The 7,500-nt window shown below is 39.7% G+C and overlaps 1 protein-coding gene and 1 long non-coding RNA gene across 2 annotated transcripts in view; one reads left to right on the top strand and one right to left on the bottom strand.

Annotated features, from left to right (window-relative positions):
• LOC134047420 (uncharacterized) overlaps window positions 1–6,593 on the bottom strand; it is a 10,839-nt gene extending 4,246 nt beyond the window's left edge. Inside the window, exons 1-3 of the long non-coding RNA XR_009933439.1 lie at window positions 6,491–6,593; window positions 4,457–4,514; window positions 1–3,425 (exon numbers count right to left, since the gene is read on the bottom strand). The exon at window positions 1–3,425 is cut by the window's left edge and continues 4,246 nt beyond it. This is a non-coding gene — a long non-coding RNA (uncharacterized LOC134047420). The remainder of the gene's footprint in view (window positions 3,426–4,456; window positions 4,515–6,490) is intronic.
• The window catches only part of ZEB2 (zinc finger E-box binding homeobox 2), a 113,535-nt gene that overhangs the window by 71,721 nt on the left and 34,314 nt on the right, over window positions 1–7,500 (top strand). The window lies entirely within an intron of this gene.

Raw genomic sequence — 7,500 nt, 5'->3', positions numbered from 1 at the left:
AAAATGAGTCAGATGTGTAGCTATTATCTTTGGGGTGGAGGAGGATAAAATGCCAGCGGATACAGAGCTTCTTAATAGTAACTGATCATCGTTATAAGGTTGTTTTTTTTTGTTTGTGTTGTTTTGTTTTGTTTTTTTTTTTTTTACATGGTGGCATTACTCATTTTAAGTTGCAAAATGACCAAGCTGTGATTTCTGAACCATTGAATGCAGTCCACTTTTATGACTTTCTACCTACTCCATGGTTTATAAAGTTGAGCAACCTTTAGAGAAGAAGGTGATAGACACAATATCTATTTATGCAAGGACACATTTCCCTTTTCTTTATGTTCTGTTTATTCAAGGTTTTGTTTCCAAGGTCTTATTACTATAAAACTTAAAGTGAGACAAGGTCTGCCCTCATGTCAGATAACAACACCAAAACAATTCTGATGGCTCAGTAGCTTATTATTTCATACTTCCAGGTCTTAAATAAATTACAGTTATTTTCACATTCCTCCTGAATATCCTTCAGGCATGATAATAAGTGCATTTTTCTGAAAAGACTGTTAATATTGCTTTTTTTCTCACTGATTTAAAATATTTTGTTGAATTGTTGAATTGTCATGTACAATAATAATTAGAGGGGGTCTTGCTAAATTTCTTTCAGTGCGATGCTTATATTGTTTAGCTTCTTGACATATTTTACTAATCATTGCAGAACTGTTGGCAAATAGGTTGTAAATTACAGTGAAATACAGAAGTGCACCAGTAGTCTAAGCATCTTTTCTCCAGCATTCCTTTGCTGTAGCCTTGCAGATTCCTCTTTTTCTGTCACTTTTTTTTTTTTTTAATCATCAAAAGCAATTATTGGCTTGGGTTTTGAAGTGCAGATTATCAAGGTATTATTTCCTTAGAAGTGCAATACTGTAGATCCTGGAAAGCAAGAGGACCTGAGTAATTTTCTACAGAGGAGAAGGCACTAATCTGAATGACTGAATGAATGACACACATTCAGGGTTGGGTTTTTTCTTGCTGAAGCATCAGGATAATGTTTCTCTCCTTTTTAATTTGTTTTTTCTCCATGGGTTAAATAAGGTAGTCAACATTAGAATTTTACTAGAGGGGAAGGAAACCATGTTTTTCTGTTTTCTTCCGTTTTTTAATATGTAGTTACAGGCTGAGTATAAAGTTACAGTCTGGGAATAAACAAATATGGGTGATTTAAGGTCTGGCTGAGTTATGTGCAGAGTGAGATCCTGGTTCCACTGAAATAAAGGAGATTGTATCAAAGTGCCAGAGAAGAAACAATTGATATTGAAAACAAGAAGTTGTCCTGGATTGATTTCATTCATTTCAGTGCTTCCAGTAAAATGCAAAACTCATTTAAATGAAGTTTTTTGTTGTTTATTCCACCTGAACTTAAATATTAGGGCCCACAAGCCAGGCTGCTCAGGAGCATGGCACAGGTATGAAATCTCCAGGCCCTCCTTGCTGGTGCAGAACCTCACGTTCCCAGGTTTTGATCTGGGTCCTGAGGATTTTCCCCTGAAACCTGAGGTGAGAGGAACTGGGAGTATGATAGTGATTTGTTGTGCTGGGAACATCTCAGGTACTGTGCATGGGTTTCTAGTCAGGGCTTCCCACTTGCAGGAGTTGCTGCTGCAGCTGAAGTTTCACAGTGATTGGGATTTATCCAGGACATTGAATGATCTTGTCTCTGGTGTGTTCATTCATGAAGGATCTTTCCATTCCCTTCAGCTAACTGAGGTGCTACTTTTGTATTAAAAAGGAGGTTATGTGACAGCATGGCTGGAGGAGAATTAGCAATCATTTAAGCTAGCAGGTATGAATTTAAACTCTTCCAAAGAGACAGTATGAGAGCTGGGTCCCTAAAAAATAACTATGATCAGCTGTTGTAGCTCTACCTGAGTGTGACAGCATTGTACAAACTGTTTCAGGGCCTTCACAACAAAAGAAAAAGTTCTCAACAGGCTGATAGACATTATGGTGGATGAATTACAATTTACTACCTTCCAGAAACCGCCAAGCCAATATTTTAACAGAAATTATTCTTTGCTGGAAAAGCTGTACTATGGTATAACTAGAGAGAGGCACCAACATTTTTTCTAAGGACTCTTCAAGAATGTAAGATTCTATTCCCTATGAAGTCACACACAAAAATGCATAGACCTCAAAAAAAAAAACCCAACATATTTTCCTTTAGTTAAGAATCTTTTCATTCTACATAAAAGCTGAAAACAATAATGAAAATAATAAAAGTATCTCTTGGAGACAAAAGATAATAGACAGCGAAACACAGTTCCAGCACCTCTTTTATCTCCTCTGTCCCTCATCATCAGTCACCACAGCAAGCAAAGAGAACTATCAGACTTGGAACTGTTCTAGTCCAGTAAAAGCTTTGATTTTCTCTCCTCTGCCACAATTCTTAGGCATGCTGCATAGGATTTATCACTGCTGTTTGCAAACAGCCAGGAAAAGGAAAGGGGATAAAATATTCACCTCCATAGTCAACACAAAATGAAGCGGTGCATCTATATTTCTCTTTCAAGGACATCATCAAAACTCGTGGAGGCAAAGCCATCCACAGCAAACCATGAGGCTGTATAGATTTTAAGGTAAAACTAACATTAACTGTCAGTCTCCAAACTGCAACCATAGTAGCCCTTTTAACTAAAGAGAAAGTTATTTTTTCTTCTCTGAAGAGGCTTCTTCTTCAAAGACCCTATTGATGGGAAGGTAGAAGGAAACCTGACATCATTTTGGATTCTTCCCAGCCTACCTTCAGGCATCTTTCTACTGCTTCTTTCATGGTGGCACTCAAGTCTTAGTGTGACAATTTTAAAAATATGAAGCCTCTGGGCTATTATGAATTTCTGTCCCTGGAGTGAAACATGGCACAAATCCTACAAGTGAGAAGACTCAGAGGCACTGTCTATTTTCTGTTGTTTTGGGATGGTCAGCTTGAGACTGAAGGTGTTATTGTGGGGGGTGAAAGCCGCATCACTTTTTACAAGGGGTAACTCCTAACTGCACTGGAATACTTCATGCAGGGAAATGAGGAAAGAGGTGTAAGGAAGAGAAAGTGAGAAAAAAGAGAGAGCGAGGTGATGGAGGATATGTTGGCAGATGTCAATGGACAGCTTGGGTGATTCTGAGGATGACATGTGTTTTCCAGACAGAACAATGGCATCCAAACTGCTAATCAGAACACAGGGTTGGCTCTGTCTCTCCGCTGTAAATCTTGCATTCTTCTGCCTTTGCTGCAGCCAGCTTTTTCTGTTGGTCAGTGGAAAAAGTGGACTAAATTCTGCAGTTATCTGGTGCCTTTTTGTTCAAATCAGTGAAGTGGTTTAAAATTAATGTGGAAGTAAGAGGCAGGTAATGTAGTCAAAATGCAGGTATGAAAACACTGGTGATTTCTCCTGTATAAAACACAAATAAATGTTGTGAGCTAGGGGCTCTGCAGCCAGATCCATTCTGTTTACTGGTTCCCCAACTTTGAGAACACAGGAGCAAACACAGATTTTGTAAAATGAAAGTGATTCTTTTGTCCCTTTTCATCAGAGGCACATTTAAATTGAATTAAATGGCATTAAATAAGAGAGTCTCTCAGTAGAGCTTACAACTGTTCTTCCATCTTTTGTTCTTCACTTGTCTGTCCAGTCCTGAAAAAAGGTTAGAGTATTCTTATGTTTTTAAACTAATCAGTAGGATAACTCTGAGAATAGTTCACTTCTCTATGTTTAAGAAAGAGAAAAACAGAATTTGGACAGAGAAAAAGAAGTTGCACTGTTACGGTGAGAATTTTCTTCTACAGTTTGATTCCACATAAGATAATGTGCTTGTAATTTCTTGCGACATAGAAGGTACGTCCCTAAATACTTAAAAATCATTTAAATAAGATCAGGGGTACAGTTAAGCAGCAACAGCATCTTCTTGAACATCCTGAGCACTAGACTCATGCCAATTCCACACTGATTTCAAGCAAAAGCTGAAGGTATATTGTCTTCCTCCAGGCTATGCTTTTGCTTCTCCTGTGAACAAGCTCTGTAATCTACCAGGAGAGAAGGCTATCTTGAAGGATAAATAAATAATAAATTATTTATGTTTCTAAAAGCATTCAGCTGTGCTCTTACTGCTGTGTAACCATTTAAAAGTATGTATTCAGCAGAGAAATTCCAGTCTGGGGATCTAGTGTATGTGATTTAATCAGCACCCTCAAGATTCACAGGAAGATGAGCCTCCTCCTGGTCCTCAGCATCCAGAAACTGGCCTCTCCCTGCAGTGCAGAGGCAGCTACAAGCATAGCAGAGGCTGGCTGACCACACAACTGCCAAAATTAATGTCTCTCAGTCAAAATATATAAACTTTGATGAATCCCATTGTCGTTAGCAGGAACAAAGCAACAAACATTTCCTGAGAAGAGAAGCCAAGAGGGAGCCAAGAGCCTCACCAATGTGTAGTGTATCTCATCTGACAGTGCAACTTTGGTAGCAGCCTCAGGACTCTGGCTGAAAATATAAATAGAAAAAAAATGAAGTCATTTGCCTGCACAGTACAGGAGTGTTCCTTGTTACTGGAGTTTGAAATAGTATCACAGACACTTCTTGGAGCCTGCAGTAGGCTGGTTATTGGGGATCAAAACAGCATCACAGTTTCCTGCTGAAGTCTGCAGTGGGTTTAACTATTTTCACTAAAGGCATATACCAAAGGATGTGCATGCAAAGCCAACCTGAGAGGTGAGACACTGACCTAAGCATCAGCTTTTAGGTTTCGGGATTAAGCAATCCTTAATCTGCATTTCAAATTCCTCTATTTTTTGCATCCTTCTAATGTCACATCTTCAGGATAGCTGAGGTCCTGTCTGTTGGCAAAATGTTGCTCTCTCAAATCCTAAGCCTTCTTATTTATGGAGTTTACGTGTTGAAGGTACATTCTATTAGAGTCACCATTCCCATAGCAATTACAGTTGCCTGAGAAATTTCTAAAAATGTATTTTTATTATCAACGTACCTTCCCTGAGAACAGTGTTTATTCTAGGGGGAAAGGAGTGGGTGTACCCTAAGCTTCCTGCTGCCATCACTTGTATCATCCTCGTTTGTGTTAGGATGAGAGGCACTCATTAGTAATAGAACAGATGAGATGGCAATCACATGCTTACAAAAAGCAGGTAAGGCCTTCTCTGGTTAGAATCTGGAGAAGACAAAAGCAAGGAAATGCAGGGGCAATGCCATTACTTCATTCTTAGATTGTATCATTTATAGTTAATGTGCTCCACTGCGTTGTGAGCATTACAGGATTCCGTTATCTAAGAAAGCATAAAAAAATACTCTCCTGTCTACATGCAGAATTTAGCCATGTGTAAGTCTTTTGGCCCTAAAACATTTGCAGGTACCAAGCCAGGATACATGCTCATGGCTTGGGATGTCCAAGAACCAGTTGGAAGAAAGAAATTTCCTCTCTTCTGCTTCCAAGCCTGCTACTCCTAAGACTTATCCTGTGGTTTCTCCTCTGGTCATCCCACTGGCCACTCTTGAGCAGGGTTGTCTGTAGATAGGTCACAAGGAATGTACAATTCTTCAGCACCCAAAGAGGAGGAAGGCATATTTTTGTCCTTCCGTGGATACTTTCATTTTCAGCTTGTTCTGCGAATTATTGCCACTTTTTAGCAGCCACCTACTTTTATGTTACATAAAGAGCAGGGAGCGATGGGACCTGACCTTCCAGCACACCTGAGGTGACTGGGCACTCCCCAAAAGGTTAAGATGCTATAGCTGAGGCTGTGCACAATGGGCCAGAGCAGGAGGAAACCAGCAGCTCCCATCCATCCAGTGGCACGACCCATGCCGCCGCCTTTCCCATCCCTCCTTCTGCAGGGAGCCGTTTGCATAAATTCCTTGCAGATCAGGGAGAAAATTGATCCCCTACTTTTCAGCTCCCTTCTTTTACTGGTTGTCACAACCTTAACAGTACTTGACATCAATGGGAGTTACATTGTGGACTGGGGGCAGTGTTTGGCCCTTAAGCGTAGTTTTTGCATGTTAATACATTAGCAACTGATGTCTTATTTGTTCAGTAACTGACAGAATAATGTACAGAGAGCACGTAAGTATGAAAAGGGGCTAGTTAGGTAATGTTAAGCAGAACATCTTCAAGACAACAGTGCAACCACTGTATTTCAAATGTCAGGCTAATTATTATCAACATTTAAATGCTAGCGTGGGCCATTTTTAATGGTGGAATTTTTCTCAGCAGGTACCATTTAGGGGAGAAAATGTCACATGTAGTTCTGCCATTGCACTGTTCAAAAAAAAGTGCATAAAACAAAGAAAGTCTTCATAGAGACAGCAAAATGGACATCTTGTATGCTTAAATGTGACTATAAAATTAATTTGTCTGATGATAGCATTTGAGGTGTAATTTGCTTTAAGGAGGCATGGAGAAGATTTGCTAGAGTATAGCAATTTCAACTGAAAATTACACTCACCAGAGATAAAGCATGTAGTTTTTTTGGAGATTCATACTTGTGTAGGTCCCAGTTGCTCTGGAGGCAGTTGAAGTCTGAGCTGTGCAGTCTCTGGTAACCCCCGAACCGAAAATGAAACTTGAATATGATTCAGCACAAAATGGAATGCAATGCCAATGATTCAGATGTTTCTCCTCTGGTCTGATCTATCTCTTACCATGTAAACACAGCACTAAATGGCTAACACCACTGCAGTCCAGGGCAGAACCTGGTAATAATCATGAGCAGGTTTCACTAGTCCAACTCTTACACAGAATTATGTGAATTAATCACAGAATTAATTCCTGTGTTGAGCTCAACATTTTTTTCTGCTCTTTAGTTGGTTTTTCGCTGCATCTTAATGTCAGATGTGAAATGAGTGCCTGTTTCACACTGGCCATCATTGTGTTTTCCCTCCTGTTTGTGGAGTTGCTGGGAGGATTTCTTTGCGCTCTTCTCCGTGGACTTGAAGTAACTTGTTCCTGAGCTGTTTCTGTAGCTCTGTCTCAGACATAAGGTTTGGGTGAAGCTTGAAATCTCTTGTTTGACCCAGTGGAAATAACAGAGGGGAGTTTGGATGTGTTGTGTAGGAGGGCTTTCGTTTCTTGACACTGAGTACAACTTTTTTGCACCATGAGTGAGAAAATAGTAATCAGCTCGAAATGCATTAAGCATGCTTTGCCCAGTGACCCACATTTAAAGAAACTATTGTCAGTTATTATAATAATAATAAAAAAATGTTTTTGTTTTCCTGTAAAGGCAGAGCTAGTGTGCTGGGGTGTGCTTGTGCTGACAGTGGTGACAACACAACTTCTGAAAATGGGAAAGCAAAGACTGTGGTGATATTATATTGAATTTCACATGGTGAGGCCGGGGTTTTTTTAGTGCCTCTGTGTCTGATCTGACACACAGAAACAGAAAACGCTCATAGTTAGTTGCCAAACTTTACAAAAGTCTGAAACAGCAAGGAAAAATCCCCTGGCATGAACAGT

The sequence above is a fragment of the Cinclus cinclus genome, chromosome 9 (assembly GCF_963662255.1).
Source record: "Cinclus cinclus chromosome 9, bCinCin1.1, whole genome shotgun sequence".
Lineage (NCBI taxonomy): Eukaryota > Metazoa > Chordata > Aves > Passeriformes > Cinclidae > Cinclus > Cinclus cinclus.
Note: the sequence above shows the minus strand (reverse complement) of the source record. Positions and strands in the feature narration are given on the sequence as shown.